Source organism: Lygodium microphyllum, chromosome 23 (genome assembly GCF_053477565.2).
Source record: "Lygodium microphyllum isolate KBCC chromosome 23, Lygodium_microphyllum_v1.1.10, whole genome shotgun sequence".
Taxonomy (NCBI): Eukaryota; Viridiplantae; Streptophyta; class Polypodiopsida; order Schizaeales; family Lygodiaceae; genus Lygodium; species Lygodium microphyllum.
The window spans coordinates 54,055,213-54,072,424 of NC_141157.1; positions in this window are offsets into that span (position 1 = coordinate 54,055,213).

The window sequence follows — 17,212 nt, forward strand, 5'->3', positions numbered from 1 at the left end:
TAACAAATCGTGCGGAGGTGATCACGATATTACCTTCTAAAAGTTAATCAAATTAATATAAACTTAGAAATACCTATGCTGCGAAATATTCATTGGGAATGATTTAAAATCCAAGAAACGTTTATACCTTAAATACTTGCCCACATTCCCTGATTGTAGGGTCAGTAAATCGTAAACGTAAAAGAACTAGGGTTTGTCCCTGAGTTTCTTAAAGGAAATAATAAAAGCTAGGAAACCTTAGGTCTAACAAACGTCAGCTTAAAGAAACTGAAACGGATTGTTTCATCGCATAGTATGATGCAGGACTTGCGCAGCAAGTATGAAGTCATATGGTCTTGTGATTGATTCACAAGAAGAAAGGTTAACTTCATGTTGGCAAATTCTGATTGCTTCCTTCTTGTTCACTAACAACCAATGACTCCTCTCATTGGTCGGGCACTGCTATGCTTAAAACCACCCTTTTGCATTTGGTTTAGCAAGTGACCGTGGGATTTGAACAAACCCCACTCCACTACCCCTAATCCCTCTGTGTTCAATCATATGGGAGTTGGGTTAATCCCCCGCCCCCCAATCCCTCCTACATACACCTTGGAGTCACGGAGCCCTAAGAAGGAAACCCTTTTAAAAAAACAACTAGAATAACCTCCATGCCACATGGAGTGGTTGTTAATTTCTGTTAAAAACCCCCTAGCCCTTCCCCTTCGATAACACAACTCACATCATTTCTCACTACATTCCCATATCTTATTTTAAGAAAGGTGCCAAAAGAACACCTTCATTAAACATTATTTCGGATGATGGTTCCCTCTTTTTTTACTTTTTATTAAAAACATTTTCTAAGCTACCTCCCATGTGAACAAAATAAGTTTCCTAGAATCTAGAAACCACTCCAAAAACATGTTTCCAAGAAACCGCCCCACAAGAACAACTCATTTATTTCAAAGATTCTCTAGTTTGCACATAATGCAAATCTCTATATGATAAATTGTAGAGTATATCTAGCCAATGGGTTCATATCCTGATTTATTTAAGTGTGGGGTAAGTTTGACAGGCACGTGAGTTCAAACCTTAAGCTGTGTTTTTCTAATGACACAAAATATATTCCCATCTAAATTATAAATTACATTTCACAACCTTTTAAGTGGTATTTCCTTATTTGTGAATGTTAGGTGGAACCGGTGACAATCTTGAGGAAAATGGAACTACAGGCAAGATCTTTCAAGCCAACAAAAAACATAATAAATCTTGGCAAAAAATATGATGTGGAATGACATTTACTTGAAAGACTCATTGACAATTAAATAGCTTGATTGTATAGGAATAAAATTCATTAAGGCATATGAATTAAATTCACTAACATATTAGATTGGCATCTAAAACTATATATACCATTGTGGATAGAATGCTGACAATGCTTAAATTGGTTGTAGTTTTTTTCAATAAGGCAATAGAGATGTATTAACCAAAAGGTAGAAAGTGTCATAGGATCCTACGATGAAGTGTAGCCTCGAGTCAAAACTCTTTGTAAACTAGTTGTAGTTAGTAGTTGGGAGGTGCTAAATACACACTTACACAACATAAAACCTAAAAGCTCTATTAAACTCGCAAGGTGAGAATGCAAATAGAGGCTAATCCACATAATACCCAAAAAAAACTCCTTCATGTTGCTCTCATGTAAGAAACAAGAGCGTGGCCAATAAGGTGACCCCCCCCCCCCCCCCCAACTACATAGCATCCCACCATAATTTAGTGACAATCTCACACACAATATGGATTATTTTTTAGCCATCTGAAGCTATGACACTCATTCTTATCTATTCAATAGGTGTAATGTGAGTCAAGCAAATGAGCCATGTGATTTCTTTTGTATTTTAGATCTTATCAAAACTTAAAAGGGTGCATTCTCCATGTCATTTTATTGGCCTTTCATTGTCCTTTCATTTATAACTAGCTTTACTTGATAAAAGTAGCAAAATATTCTAAATATTTTACTTGAGTGTCATGTGATGTATATCTTTCAACTATTTTAAATATATTATAAAAATCACTTAAGAAAAAAATCTATTGGGGGACCATTAGATATCAATTTATTGGCCCCTTACCTTAGAGGTCAAATGCACACTCCTCATGACTTTACACAATTAACTATGTCAAAGAAATGTTTTGCACTACACGTCGCCTATGAATAGACTTATTGTACAATGTGACATCAACTATAGTGCTCAGATTTGACTTAATAATGCTTATTTGTTTCCTTGTTATGTGCATTTTGGTAATTTTTTAACCTAAAGTAGACTAGGGGTTAATGGTGTCACCACTTCTTTTAGGTAAAAACATTTACCTCTTATATTTCTCCCTCACTTGACCCTAAATTTAGTTAATTAAAAGGCATTTTTGGGGTTTGGAGGTGCTTTAGACACATTAGTAATACTAACATCCTCGAATTTGACACCAAAATTTAATTTGATATTTAGGTACTTTTTTAAGAACATGCCAACATAGTATATTGCAAGCTACAAACTTGTGTAAAGGTTATGAAATGATGCATGCCTTAGTGATGTTTTACTAGTGTTAATGTTGAATATGATGTTAATAGGAGTTCAAGAAATCTCATAGGTGCTACAACTTTTCCACAAGTGGCATCGTGTGAGGAAGAACATTTCATAAAAGGTAAGTGTATATCCTCATTGTGATGATAGAATATAGATTTCGAAGAAGTGAGTCCCTTTGGTTATAACTTTGCAGTTCATTTGAAAAATATACAAATTCAAACAAATGCGCATACTCAACCACACTCACATTAACGATAGCACATAGATTTTGGAGATTTGAGTCCCTCTTGTTATTAGTTTATACTTAATTTGAAGACTATAAAAATTCAAACAAAAATATATATCCAATTCCATATGTTTGACATGATTTTTTCAAGAAAGGTAAAATTTAATGCCATGTTTGGGTGGATCACTCAAGTTTTGCCTCTCTCAATAGTAAACTCACAACCTTACATCCCCCACTCCAACTCCCTAACCACCCCCCCCCCCCCCCCCCCCCCCTTCTTTTAATGTTTCCCTTGCAAGCCTCTTACATGACTAAAAGCTATTTATCATATTATGTTGCAAAGTCAAGATGAGCATGTGCAATGAGCTCTTTATTCAAAATAATATTTGTATGTAAGAACCATCCAACATATCCTCCATGCCTATACTTGAGCATTTAGGGTTCTTTCCTAACCATGGTAGAGAAATAATTGAAAGGAAAGATATTATGTTCATAAATACTTCATTTTAACTACCATAGGACCCCTTTACTCTATTATGGTAAGAACTATAAAAGATAGTATGTGCACAACATTGTTGGGCTTCAACTGCCTTCAATAGTTGGGACATGTGTGGAGCTCCTATTGTTTTAGGAGTTTGACCATCCGCGGTAGACCAACTCTCACTTAGTCTCTCACCTCTCTCATCCAATGGCTACTCACACAAGCAACAAAAGAAACAATGGGACTAAGTTTGTAATAAACGCACCTAGGGCTCACCCATGATTAAAGTCTTAGCAAACCAAGGTGATCTCACAATCCGAATGTCACCACCTCCTTCTACAATCTCTCAAATCGAACTTGCAATCCACCACTTACCTCTTGATGTCATCAAGCAAAGCATGTTGAGGTAAAAGAAGGTGGAGGATCATTGACGAGTGCTTCACGACCTATCCCTCACACCCCCATTGTAGCCCTCTCTCCCTCTCTCAATGGCACACATAGAAGCTTCAAGCAATAGAACCTAGGTGGAAGAGAACTCACTCAAAAGTCGGCACACACTCAAATGATCTCTTTCATTAACTTTTTGGCTTTTAAACGTTGGTTAGAGGGCTCCATCCCCTTGTGCCCCTTGGGCACCTAGACCATTCTATTGTCCATCAAACTTGACCTTTGCATTTACAAGTGGATGTTAAAGTTAAGTGAAATTCGACTCTGCAAAGATTACTACAACTTGCATAGGAGTGAGCCTGGTTCTCAGATTAGAATGGTTACTTCTTAGCATTACCAAAGCTCACACTATTATAAAAAGTTTTAGTGCCTTGCTTTCTTTACTGTCACCTATCACCTGATGGAGTTAACAAACATCAATACTAGCAAAAGACAATCGAAAAGGTATTGAACCTTCCCTTGGTGAGGGAAATGAATCTTTATGTTTCAATCAAGGAGGAGTTGTTTGCTAGTTAATCCAACATGGTGAAGAACAAATTGTCATGTTTGTCTCTATGGACATGTGTTCACCATTGAGAGTTTAAGCACTTACAAACTTGCTTTGGTACCTTTCATTTTGACATGGTAGGAAATATCTTAAGCATTTGAGTTAATGAAGGAGATTGCAAGTAAATTGTAAAGACTACTTCTATAACCATGGTTCACTCTCATTCTTGAGCATAACATGGATGAAACATGTTATGCATGATAAGCATGACCATATGGTAGGTAGGATGGCTTATGTGAGTGGGTAGCAGAAATAGTGGTTTAAGCTAGTGAGTCTCAAGGGACTAGAGAGTGAATGCCATTAATAGTTGGATAGACACCTTCCTAACTAGAGTGGGATCCATGTAAAGTAGACTTGGATCTATCTATGTATAGGTTATAGTTGCATGAAGTACTCCTTTTATGTGCATATATTTTCTTACTTTGGTATCTTAGCTATTGCAAGCTCAAATAAGGATGGAATGGCAACACAGTAAAGCTTTAGAAACTCGATGACAATATCTTTTCGTCAACAAATGAGGCCCTCTTGATTTTAGCCATCATAGTCAAAGAAATGCAACCACTAGATTTGTACAACTATTGTAGCAATGTGGACACATCCTCTATAATGGCCCATGTAGGAACTTTAAATTTATAAGGCAATTTGCACTACTAAAATCTGTTGCTATACAAAAAAAAATTATGCTTTTCTTTTTCATTAAATTTCAACCACGTGATTGAAAATTGAATATATGTATGCTTTTGCTTAGCCAAATAACAACTTTGAAGTATATATTTTGCTAACAAGATGTAAGGACACTAATGGACACCTAGGAGCCATCTAAGAAGGAAGATCAAAGTGCTTTTTACTTTCATCCTCAACAAGTTGATTCAACACAACAATTGCTAAAAGGAAAGAAGGTCATAGCCTTGCCAAGCCTTGCTTTTTCAACTCGTGGTTTGCTTATGAGATTGAAGCTTTCTGATTAATATATAATTGGTCTACTTCCATCCTCTTCATAGTTGGGAGAGAGCAAGATCTTTGAGCACATGTAATGCTAAAAGCATGGAGTTTTCTACTTTTAGTTTGATATAATAAATAATTCTTGTTTTTCCTAAGTGTGTGCCTTTTGACTATCTATTCATCTAAAACATTCAAGGTATGCACACACATTTAGGATGACACTTCATGTTGAATCATGTGGATAAGGGCAAATATTTAACTAGTGAGTAAGATCCACCTAAATCCTTCAAAACTTGTGACATTGAATTTTCCAAGTCCAATTCTGCAAGTAGAGGAGTTTTTTATGGCATATGATTTAGTGGCAAGTGCATGGTTCACTAGCTACTCAAGTAGCATGATATTATTAACTGACTCACACATTAAAGGAATTATAACCCTTTAAAAAGACATCAATGTACCACACATCATGCTAATCCACTTGCACCATAGAATTACCTAGGACCAAGAAAACTCTCTTAGTAATCCACAACCAATGTAACTCCCAATATAAGAGATCAACAACTAATATTGCACATCATGCCAATGCTAACAATAGGAGTGGCATTGGGTGGTGGAATTGTCTATGCCACTCTCAACAAATTATGGTTGTATTTTTTAGGGTTGGCATGATGTGTGGTCTCAACATATTATGGTTCAATAGAACCTTAGAACAAGGAATGGTTGTGTGCTAAGCTAATTATGTAAGCACTCAATTTATATATTGACTTCATTCTCTCATAGCACCATATTATCAAATTATATCTCAAATATGAATTCACTTTGAATAAGATATCAAAGCCTTCTCTCCACCACTTTAACCTTCAATCATCTCATTTAGCCATAAATTCCAATTAACTGTATAATAAAGCCCCTTTCTTCTAGCCATAATTCTCAATAGGTTTCATGGCTATCCATGATATAGTGATTGGATTAAAGTCCACATACCCATCTTCAAGTTGACTACTAGTGCTATCCATAATTACTAGCCAAAAATTGAGAGACACAAGAGAGCAAGGGATTAAGAGAGACATGTGTGCCATAAGAGAATGGGCACAATCTCCCCCCAAAGCACAAGTGGGCACCTCCCTCATGCATGCAGTTAATTATTTGTATTTCTTTGATTTTTGTGCTTAAAAATCATGAAATTTTTTTGGGGTTTTGTGCTTTCCTTTTTTGAAGGACTTACTTTTGCTAATAATTTCTAAGGCCTCTCTACTTATTGTTAAGGCCTAAACTATATTTCCAACCTTACTAGAAGAATTGGCATTCATTAAGGCCATAATACAATGGTTATAGCAATTATGAAAATTCTCACCCATAAGCATGAAAATAAATCATTGCACCAATGATACCCAAAATAACAATTCCACAAAGGTGCTCCCCACTAGCGAATATAAAAAACATTGCATTTTCATTACTCCGTCTAATGGTAATCACTAGAAACACATAACATATTAATTCCATGGCACAATGTATATGATGTTACATGTCTATCATAATGTGACCTATGCTACATGCATATATGTGCAATAAGTCATTACTATGTGGTGAATAAAAAATAATTATAATATCCATAAAATACATCCAATAATTAATATTTTAATATATGACTATTGTGTAGCAAATAAATAATAATAATTTCCATAAAATGCCTCTAATATTTAATATTTTATTTTCAATAGCATAACATTGCTTGGGGTTAAAAGATAGTTGTCTTTAGTTGATTAAAAACAAAACAAATAACATGGCTTTGTCACACACTACTATTGCCTCATGAAACGAATCTATAGTAAGTTAATAAGGAAAAATTAAAATATCAACTAGCAATTAGAAAAAAGAGCCCATGAATATGTGCCATCTCATCCAATGAATCTACACATCCATGATGAAAATAAGGAATAAAATTTTTTCCCAAATATGTTAGCCATATATCTAGGACATTTAGATGAATCATAGATGTGGCATTGTGCATAGGCTTTTATATCTAGTAGTGCTTCATTTCACTTCATTTCAAGGTAGTCTTGAAGAATATGCATTAGACAATACTGCAATTATGGAGCCCGTTTTTTCATTATGTTGTGGCTATGCATAGTTACAAAGCATGTTTAATGCATATTGTATAAGCCATGATGTCGGCAGTGGTTGTCAGACTCTCATATGTATGTTCCTAGACAAAGGTTGGGAATATCTAATGAGAAATTGAGGCCCTTTAGCATAGATTGATAGTACACATAAGACAAGCTACTACCAAACCTTGTCACTATATCATAGGACAAGCACGTTCAATGCACATTGTATAAGCTATGATGTAGGCAGTGGTGGCTATTAGACTCTCATTTGTATGTTCATGGATAGGGACTATTAATATGCAGTGAGTAATTGAGGCCCTTTAGCATAGATTGACAATACACATACCTTGTCACTATATCAAATGGTAGTTTGTTCCCCAAAAATTATGGGATCAAGGGTGGAGGTGCATTGCAAGAATCTTGAGGAAAAAGTGGTAACCCATGCATAGATTTTGGGATTAATTTTACCATTAGCTTTCATGCTAGCTTCAAGTCATTGGTGGTGAATGCCAAAAAAAAAAAGACAGTCTGTGGTGTCTCCTCATGATTTCTCCTTACATATGTGACAAGGGCTTGGTGGAAAGGCAATTACATGTAATGGTAGGTTTGGAGAGTCTATCCTAGCAAACTCCTAACCTATAGAGAGTTCACTGTGTGATTAGTTTAGCTGGTTGCATGGATGACATTGAGGCTACACAAGTGGCATGGTGGGTGTAGAGAGCTCACAACCCATCTTAATATTGTGTAGAGAGCTCATAACCATAAAAAATATTCCTTGGAGCCACAAGTGGTGTAGTGGGTGAATGTGCAATCTACAGAGCACCAAGAGTGAGTGAATATATTATACGTATATTATTGTTGCATATAAATCGTTCCCACTATTTTGATTACATTATAGTATTAATATGTTGATATTAAATATATTAATATCAACCTTAAAATTAATATTATCATATATATATTACCATTATAATAATATAGTAATATTAATTATAATAATTAAATTATGATACTAATAATATATTTGAACACTAATATCAATATATATTAATATGGGGGCAGAGAGAGGAGAGAAGATGAAGAAGGGGAAGAAGAGGAGGAGGAGGAGGAGAGAGAGGGAGAGAGAGAGAGAGAGAGAGAGAGAGAGAGAGAGAGAGAGAGAGAGAGAGAGAGAGAGAGAGAGAGAGAGAGAGAGAGAGAGAGAGAGAGAGAGAGAGAGAGAAGAAGAAGAAGAACAAGAACAACAACAACAAGACCAAGACCAAGAAGAAGAAGAAGAAGAAGAAGAAGAAGAGGAGAGAGAGAGAGATAGAGAGAGAGTGGAAGAAGAAGAAGAAGAGGCGGAGAGAGAGAGAGAGAGAGAGAGAAGAAGAAGAAGAAGAAGAAGAAGAAGAAGAAGAAGAAGGGGAGACAAAGAGAGAGAGAGATATAGATAGATAGAGGACGAAGAAGAGGAAGAGGCGGAGAGGGAGAGAGAGAGAGAGAGAGAGAGAGAGAAGAAGAGGTAGAGAGAGAGAGAGGGGGGAGAGAGAGAAAGAGCGAGAAGGAGGAGGAGGAGGAGAAGAAGAAGAAGAAGATGTAGAGAGAGAGAGAGGGGCGAGAGAGAGAGAGCGAGCGAGAAGGAGGAGGAGAAGAAGAAGAAGAAGAAGAGGCATAGAGGTATAGAGAGAAGAGGTGAGGGGGGAGAGAGAGAGAGAGAGAGAGAGAGAGAAGAGAAGAGAAGAGAAGAAGAAAAAGAAGAAGAAGAAGAAAGAAAGAAAGAGAGGAGGCCGAGAGAGAGAGGGGGAGAGATGATGCCAAGAGAGAGAGAGAGCCCTTCCTTGGCACAAAAAAATTTGTGCCACACACACACACACACACACACACACACACACTCTCTCTCTCTCTCTCTCTCTCTCTCTCTCTCTCTCCTTTTTCTTCTTCTTCTCTCCCTCTATCTCTCTCCCTCCCCTTATATTAATATATAATAATAAAATATATTTAATATTATAGTTTAATTATTTTAATTAATATTAAATGTATTATTATAATGATGATTATAATTAAAAACTAATATCTATATTAATATAGTTTATATTAGACTAAGGTATATTATTATTAATAAATTAATATATATTAAAATATAATTATGATATTAATATAAAAATTTCCAATAATATTAATATTGATATAGCTTTGATTATATTTGAGATCAGTATATTAACATTATAATGTAATTAAACTAGTAAAAATTGATATATTACTATAACTGATATTAGATTAACATATATTAATATTAACATATTTACATATATGTTGACATAGAAATTTGTATTAAGTTATATATTACCAACTTTAAAAATGCTAATGCCACGCTACAAACAACTTCTACTTTGTAACAATATATATAAAAAATGAACACAAAATGTGACATTGATGTGGTAAAACACTTAATGGTTTTGTGAATCAAACAAAGAGGAACATGTGGTCTTTTAAGACATTTCTACAATATAAAATATATCCCTATATTATATAAATACTAGCTATAGGTACATAGGGAAAGCCTATCACACACAAAGAGAGAGAGAGAGAGAGAGAGAGAGAGAGAGAGAGAGAGAGTGTGTGTGTGTGTGTGTGATATAACATGTCCTTCTATACAAAGCAATCTTAGGATGTCCTAGTACCAAATTGTAGACAACTATTACTTTGTAAAAACATACATCTAAAATGAGCACTCAAGGTGGCATTTAATGTGGTGGATTACTTGATGGGCTTTTAATCAAATACATGGGGATATGTGGTCTTTTAGAACATTATTATAATATAATATGTTTGGCTATTCAATGGAAAACTATAAGAGTCATTTATGGAATGTACAGAGAGAGAGAGTGTGTGTGTGTGTGCGTGTGATATAACATGTCCTTCTATACAAAGCAATCTTAGGATGTCCTAGTACCAAATTGTAGGCAACTATTACTTTGTAAAAACATACATCTAAAATGAGCACTCAAGGTGGCATTTAATGTGGTGGATTACTTGATGGGCTTTTAATCAAATACATGGGGATATGTGGTCTTTTAGAACATTATTATAATATAATATGTTTGGCTATTCAATGGGAAACTATAAGAGTCATTTATGGAATGTACACACACACACACACACACACACAGACAAGGTTGCTAGAGAGACATGGGAGAGATAGAATAATTTTGGGGGGAGAGAGAGAGAGAGAGAGAGAGAGAGAGAGAGAGAGAGAGAGAGAGAGAGAGAGAGAGAGAGAGAGAGAGAGAGAGAGAGAGAGAGAGAGAGAGAGAGAGAGAGAGAGAGAGTCGAGGGACAAGGTTGCTAGAGAGACATGGGAGAGATAGAATAATTTTGGAGAGAGAGAGAGAGAGAGGTAGGAGAGGCAAAAGAATTGGGTAGGGAGAGAGAGAGAAGGGGGGAGAGAGAAGAGGGAGGATGGAGAATTGGAGATTGAGAAAGTTGGGAAGAGAGAATGAGAGATAGGCAGTTATGGTGTTGGCATTGGTGGTATTAAGGAGGAGGAAAAGGAGGAGATAGTGGTGGTGGTGGAGGTGAAGATGGGTAGTAGTGGGGGTGGCTGCTATGGTGGTGGTGCTAGTGGAGGAGGAGATGGTGGTGGTAGTGCAAGTGGGGGTGGTTTTAAAGGGGTGGTTCCAATAAAACGTGGAATAAATGAACTATGTGGAATAAAAAAAAGGGGAGTTTTCAAAAAAAGCTCGCTCTAAAGCTCACTCCAAAAGCTTGGTTCTTGCACACACTCTCCTATCATCCTGGTCCTTTGCGTTGGGGTTGGCGCTACACACCAACTTGAGTTTGGCACTTCAAACTTTGAAGCACCACTATCACTATAGTTAACAAACATTCTAACATATATACATTAAATAAAAAATCAAGACACATAGCATACATGCACACATACATATACACAAAGAGAATTGGTACTCCTCCCCCAATCTTGCTCCTTGCTATCCAAATTAGTTGGTCCTAACATATGAGAGAGAGAGAGAGAGAGAGAGAGAGAGAGAGAGAGAGAGAGAGAGAGAGAGAGAGAGAGAGAGAGAGAGAGAGAGAGAGAGAGAGAGAGAGAGAGAGAGAGAGAGCCCACTAATGCAAATCATGGGGGGGGGGGGGGGGGATTTTTTTTTAAAAAAAAGGCACTCAACCTCTCCCTCTTCCTTCTTCTTCTTCTTCACCTTAATATATATATACACACACATGCACGTGTGTGTGTGTGTGTGCGTGTGCATGCGCATGCGCAATTCGGTGATCTAAAGGGTTACACATTCACAACCCAGAGTTCTCCAAAAGGTTGCAATAAGTGTGGATCTAAGACGATTCCCCTATGCTTGTTTTTATACTTCCTTTGTGATGACTCACTTAGTATGACTATGCCTACAGGACAATTGCGCAACCCACATGACAAATAGGGGGTGGGTATTTGCAAATGCAAGGCTAGAATTGCCACATGAAAGTCAAAAAGCAAGTCAAAAAGCAATTTGTGGGGAGGCTAAGAGCTCAACATGTGTCCCCACCCACCACCTTTGCTTATTATAACACACACACACACACACACACACACACACACACACACACACACACACACACACACACACGACAAATGTTTCTATATTTACATATTAATATATGTATATATTTTTATACTTGCATATCTAGTATGTATTTATGTTAATTTTATTTATTTATTTATACTAATCTATTACTGTTATTTGTGTTAATATATTTATGGGAATATATTAATAATATAAATAATCTATTATTAATATATTTATACAACGTATTTATGTAATATAAATAATATATTGATAATATAGTAACGCAAACATTAATGTGTTTGCGTCATATAAATATGCTTACGTTATTTATGTAACATTTTTGTTTACATGTATGTATGTATGTATGTATGTATGTATGTATGTATGCATCAATAAATATTTATTTACTTGTGTATTAATGCTTTTGATGTTACATTGGCATATATGCACACTAATACATATATTTACATATGTCGATGCTTTTCATAATTGGCATATATATACACTAATACATATGTTAATGTATTTACAACAATGCATTTATATGTTTACATTGGCATGTGTGTGTGTGTGTGTTGTGTATTTATGTTTTCAACATATATGGTTCATAAATGCATTTCAAAATTGAGCAAGGGCTCAAAGAGACTACAATTGCAATTCATCTCTACACACCCCTACCCTTCATTTTAGCCTTCCTTTCGATGGACTCTCTCACTCTTATTGTGCCTACATGACAAATGCGGCTATATGACATACAGGGGTGGGAGTTTGGAATTGATAGGGAGGCCTAGAGAGAAGATACACGGATGTTGAAAATAGGCTCGTGGGGAGGCATGCAGGTTCATATGTGTCATCCGGCAGTGTTCTAGAAATTCTTTAAAATTTGGATCTATACATTAAATACTTGAGGCTAAAATATTTTGTGAATTTAACCTTAAAAATTGCCTCAAAAGGCCCAAAAATCATAAGAATGCCTATAGACATGACCTACTTCAACTAGACATAAAGTTTCTAGGATGTAATCTTCTGAACCCTTTGATTTTTTGCATTAGGTCAAATAATCTATCATTCAGAGTATGTAAATCTCTCTTATTTCTCAATTCTAGAAGTTAAATTCTTGTTATCTTCTTCTTGATCTAATTCTTGTACTCCAACACAATCCAAAATCCATAGATGGAAAATTTTAGATGATAATTCTTGATTCTCTTTCATGATCTCACTCTACCTCATTTTCTCATTTTCTCTACCGACACACACACTTAAAATAAAACCTAAATTTCTACTCACCTTTTCTTCTAGTTTTTTTAAACCGTTCATTCTAAGAAAGAATAACTCATAATAATTATAACAACAAACATTTCAATGATTGAGCTAATCAAGCTCTAATCAACCCAAAAGCCTTTTTGGAGTACCAATGCATCATGTAGGCATTGCAAACATTCCCATATTATAAGCATCAATAGAGCATAAACCAATCAAATCCTTGTTGTCCAAACTAGAACTATTTTATTCTATGTAATAAACACTTCAATGATTGAGCTAATCAAGCTCTAATTAGCCCAAAATCCTTTTCAGAGCATCAATGCATCATCTGGGCATTGCAAACATTCCCCACCATAAGCATCAATAGAGCATAAATCAATCAAATGCTTGTTGTCCAAACTAGAACCATTATGTTATGTGTAAAATAGAAAACTAAAAATTGCACAAAATCAACTTTATGAGCACTCAAATTTGTACCTCTTGTCGTGCTCTTCGTTTCTAGCTATAGAAAATCTGAATAGAATATTATATGCAAAAGTTATTGTCAAAATACAAAAGTGTTGTCAAGTTGTCCATGACTTCTACAACATGCTTTGTATCCACTCAAAATTGATGGAATGGCTACTTTTCAGCTCAATAAGGACTCAAGAAGGCTTAGCTAATCCCTAGGAAGCTCATCAACAAGCTATGGAACAAGTGGAGAGAAGGAAATACTCAATACATACCTTGAAAGAAAGAAAAAATGGCTACCATGAAACCTTGAGCTAAAGCTTTGAATCTAGGCTAAAGCAAAAAATGAAGAAACTTCTCAAACAACTACTCTAATATTAGTTGAAAGGTAGATCCCAAGTGGAAGCATGCAAGTGGAAGCAAGAGCTATGGTAGAATGAGCAAGAGAGTAAGAGAGAGCCATTGTATGTGGGAACTCCAACAATCACAATGTGTGACCGGCTTCCCTTATTCAATAGTCATTGAAAGAATAAAGAATAAAGTGATAGTGATAGGTGCCCACCACCTGCAGGGTATAGGTGTGCAATTGGGGTGTGTGTAGTAAATATAGGATGGCATAAGCTTAGGTGCCTTTGCCCCCAACCCACTCAATGCATACCTCAGGAGGAAGTAACAATGGTTGCCATGAAACCTTGACCTGAAGCTTAGAATCTAGGTTGAAGCAAAGGATGGAGAAGCTCCTCCCATTCCCACTCTAATACTAGATGAAAGGTAGAGCCCGAGTGGAAGCACACTAGTAGAAGCAAGAGCAAAGAAAGAGATATAGCGGATGGAGCAAGAGAGTAAGAGAGAGATATATCATATGTGTGGAACTCAAACAATTGCAATGCGTTACTAGCCTTCCCTTATTTAATAGTCACTAAAAAAATAAAGAATAAAGTGACAATGATGGGCACCCACCACCTATAGTGTACAAGTGTGTAGTCATAGTGTGTGAAGTAAATACATTGCGGTGTAGGCACATGCGCCTTTACCCCTAAAACACACTCTCTCATACCACAAAGTCACAAGCATAGGTATACAACAACATCAAAGGCATCATGCCATTCATCCTTTATTTTTAAGTGATGTTTTTTACAGCCACACTATTAAGGAGTAGCCTAACTATTTGGGGTGATCTTTAAAATTGAGGAGCGACATGCACCTAGTAACAAGTGGAGAGAGAGAGAGAGAGAGAGAGAGAGAGAGAGAGAGAGAGAGAGAGAGAGAGAGAGAGAGAGAGAGAGAGAGAGAGAGAGAGAGAGAGAGAGAGAGAGAGAGAGAGAGAGAGAGAGAGAGAGTATGTGTGCGGGGAGGGATGGAAGGATGAGAACTGGAGAATAAGAAATTTGATGGAGAGAAGGACGAGGACAAGGATGAGCATGAGGAGAAGAATGAGGAGGAGGAGGAGATGGTCATATAGGAGGAAAAGGAGATGGTGGGTGGTGGTGGTGGGAGTGGTAGTGGTGGTGCAAGTAGAGTTAGAGATGGTTACAACTAAGGGCAGAAGAAGTGAACTATGTAAAATAAAAATAAAAGGGTTGACAAAGAAAACTTGCTCTAAATCTCACTTAAAAAACTCACTCCTTTCCATTCCCCTTATAGAGGAGAGTTGCTAGAATCATTTAAAGCTGAAGAGAGAGAGAGAGAGAGAGAGAGAGAGAGAGAGATAGAGAGAGAGAGAGAGAGAGAGAGAGAGAGAGAGAGAGAGAGAGTGTGTGTGTGTGTATTTGTGTATACGTTTTGATTAAAATCTAAAGCTATTAGTGTAAGAGAGGCCCAAAGATTGTATTATCATATTGTAGGAAGAGAGTTACTAAAAAAATTTAAAGTCAAAGAGAGAGAGGGAGAGAGAGGGGGGAGTGCATTTATGTATATGCGTGTGTGTATGCTTTACTATAGAGGTCCAAAGCTATTAATGTAGGAGAGGGTCAAAGGGTAGTATTATAGGAGAGAGTTACTTAAAAAAAATTTAAGCCAAAGAAGGGGGCGCCCCCCTTCTTTGGCTAAAAGAAATTCTAGCAACTCTCTGCTATGTGTGTGCATGTAGGAGAGGGCCAAAGGTATAGAGGCCCATAGAAGAGAGTTGCTAGAATCTTTTTAAGCCAAAGAAGGTCTTCTATAGTACTAGCTTTGGCCCTCTCCTACATTAATAGATTTGGATCTCTATGGCAAAGCATGCACATGCATATACATAGGAGAGAGTTGCTATACTTTTTTAAAGCCAAAGAAGGGGACGCCTTCTTTGGCTAAAAGAAATTCTAGCAACTCTCTTTTATCATACTATAATACTACTTTTGGGCCTCTCCTATATCAAATTAAAAATGATACATATCTAGACAAAATAAATTTTTATACATCTTTCTCTTGTTGTGTCAATAATTTTTGAAAAAGACACATCTCTCTTGTCTCTCATCAATAATTATTTTTACATTCTCTCTCACTCACAGTCTCTCATTCTTATATCTACAAGTTCTTTTTCAATCTCACTCCTCCCTCTCTTCTCCATTGACTCCTAATGCTCTTCCAATTAAAAATTCATTTAATTTAAAGTATGTAATAATACATTTTTGATTTTAAAGATCATCAGTCCATTGATAAATTACTTACTCAAGGTGGATTAGAGTTTTTATGAGTAATAAACTTAAAGGTATGTCTTTAGTCCTTTGATATATACTAGAGAAACCTATCTTCATTATATTTTGTGTGTGTATGTGTGTATGTATGCGTATGTGCATGTGTTCCTCACACACACACACACACACACACACACAAATATATACATGCATCTATGTATATGGAAATCCTAACATAAGCACACATATTTTTCTTCAAAGATAGTCTATCTAACTAAAGAAAGTTATAGGCTTTCATTATTATGGATCAATTCAAGCAGAAAGAAAGACATAGAAGGTTTAGCCACATAGAGTGTAATTGAGTGAAAAAATGCAAAATAATTAGTCTACCTCTAATCGTAGAATATGTAAAATTAAAAAAAAGACTTTGTGGATCATTGAGAGATCCCATTCATTGTCAAATTGTGTATCACAACTACATGGATGTTGCCGCAATTATAGCATGTGTTTTGGTTTTAGAATAGATTCCTTATGGCTATAAACCATATAGCCATAGTAATATGAGGTCAGTAAATAGATCATTGCTGTTCACATTGAAAAATTTGACTCAAATGAGCTAAAGATAGGCTAAATGTTTATATAAAGGGGAAATGGTCTAGAATTTGTTGGCTGTATAAGTAGTCATATATATATTAATGTGTGTATTGGAAGTTCTAACACATGCACATACACATTATTAGTTACACTCTAATATATGCACATGCACATTATATTAATATTATAGCAACATGCTATTGAGTTGACAAATACACATACAGTGGGAGATCAAGATGATGGTCATGCACAAAGAAGGGGTTGAGAGAGAGAGAGAGAGAGAGAGAGAGAGAGAGAGAGAGAGAGAGAGAGAGAGAGAGAGAGAGAGAGAGAGAGAGAGAGAGAGAGAGAGAGAGAGAGAGAGAGAGAGAGAGAGAGAGAGAGAGAGAGAGAGAGAGAGAGAGAGAGAGAGAGAGAGAGAGAGAGAG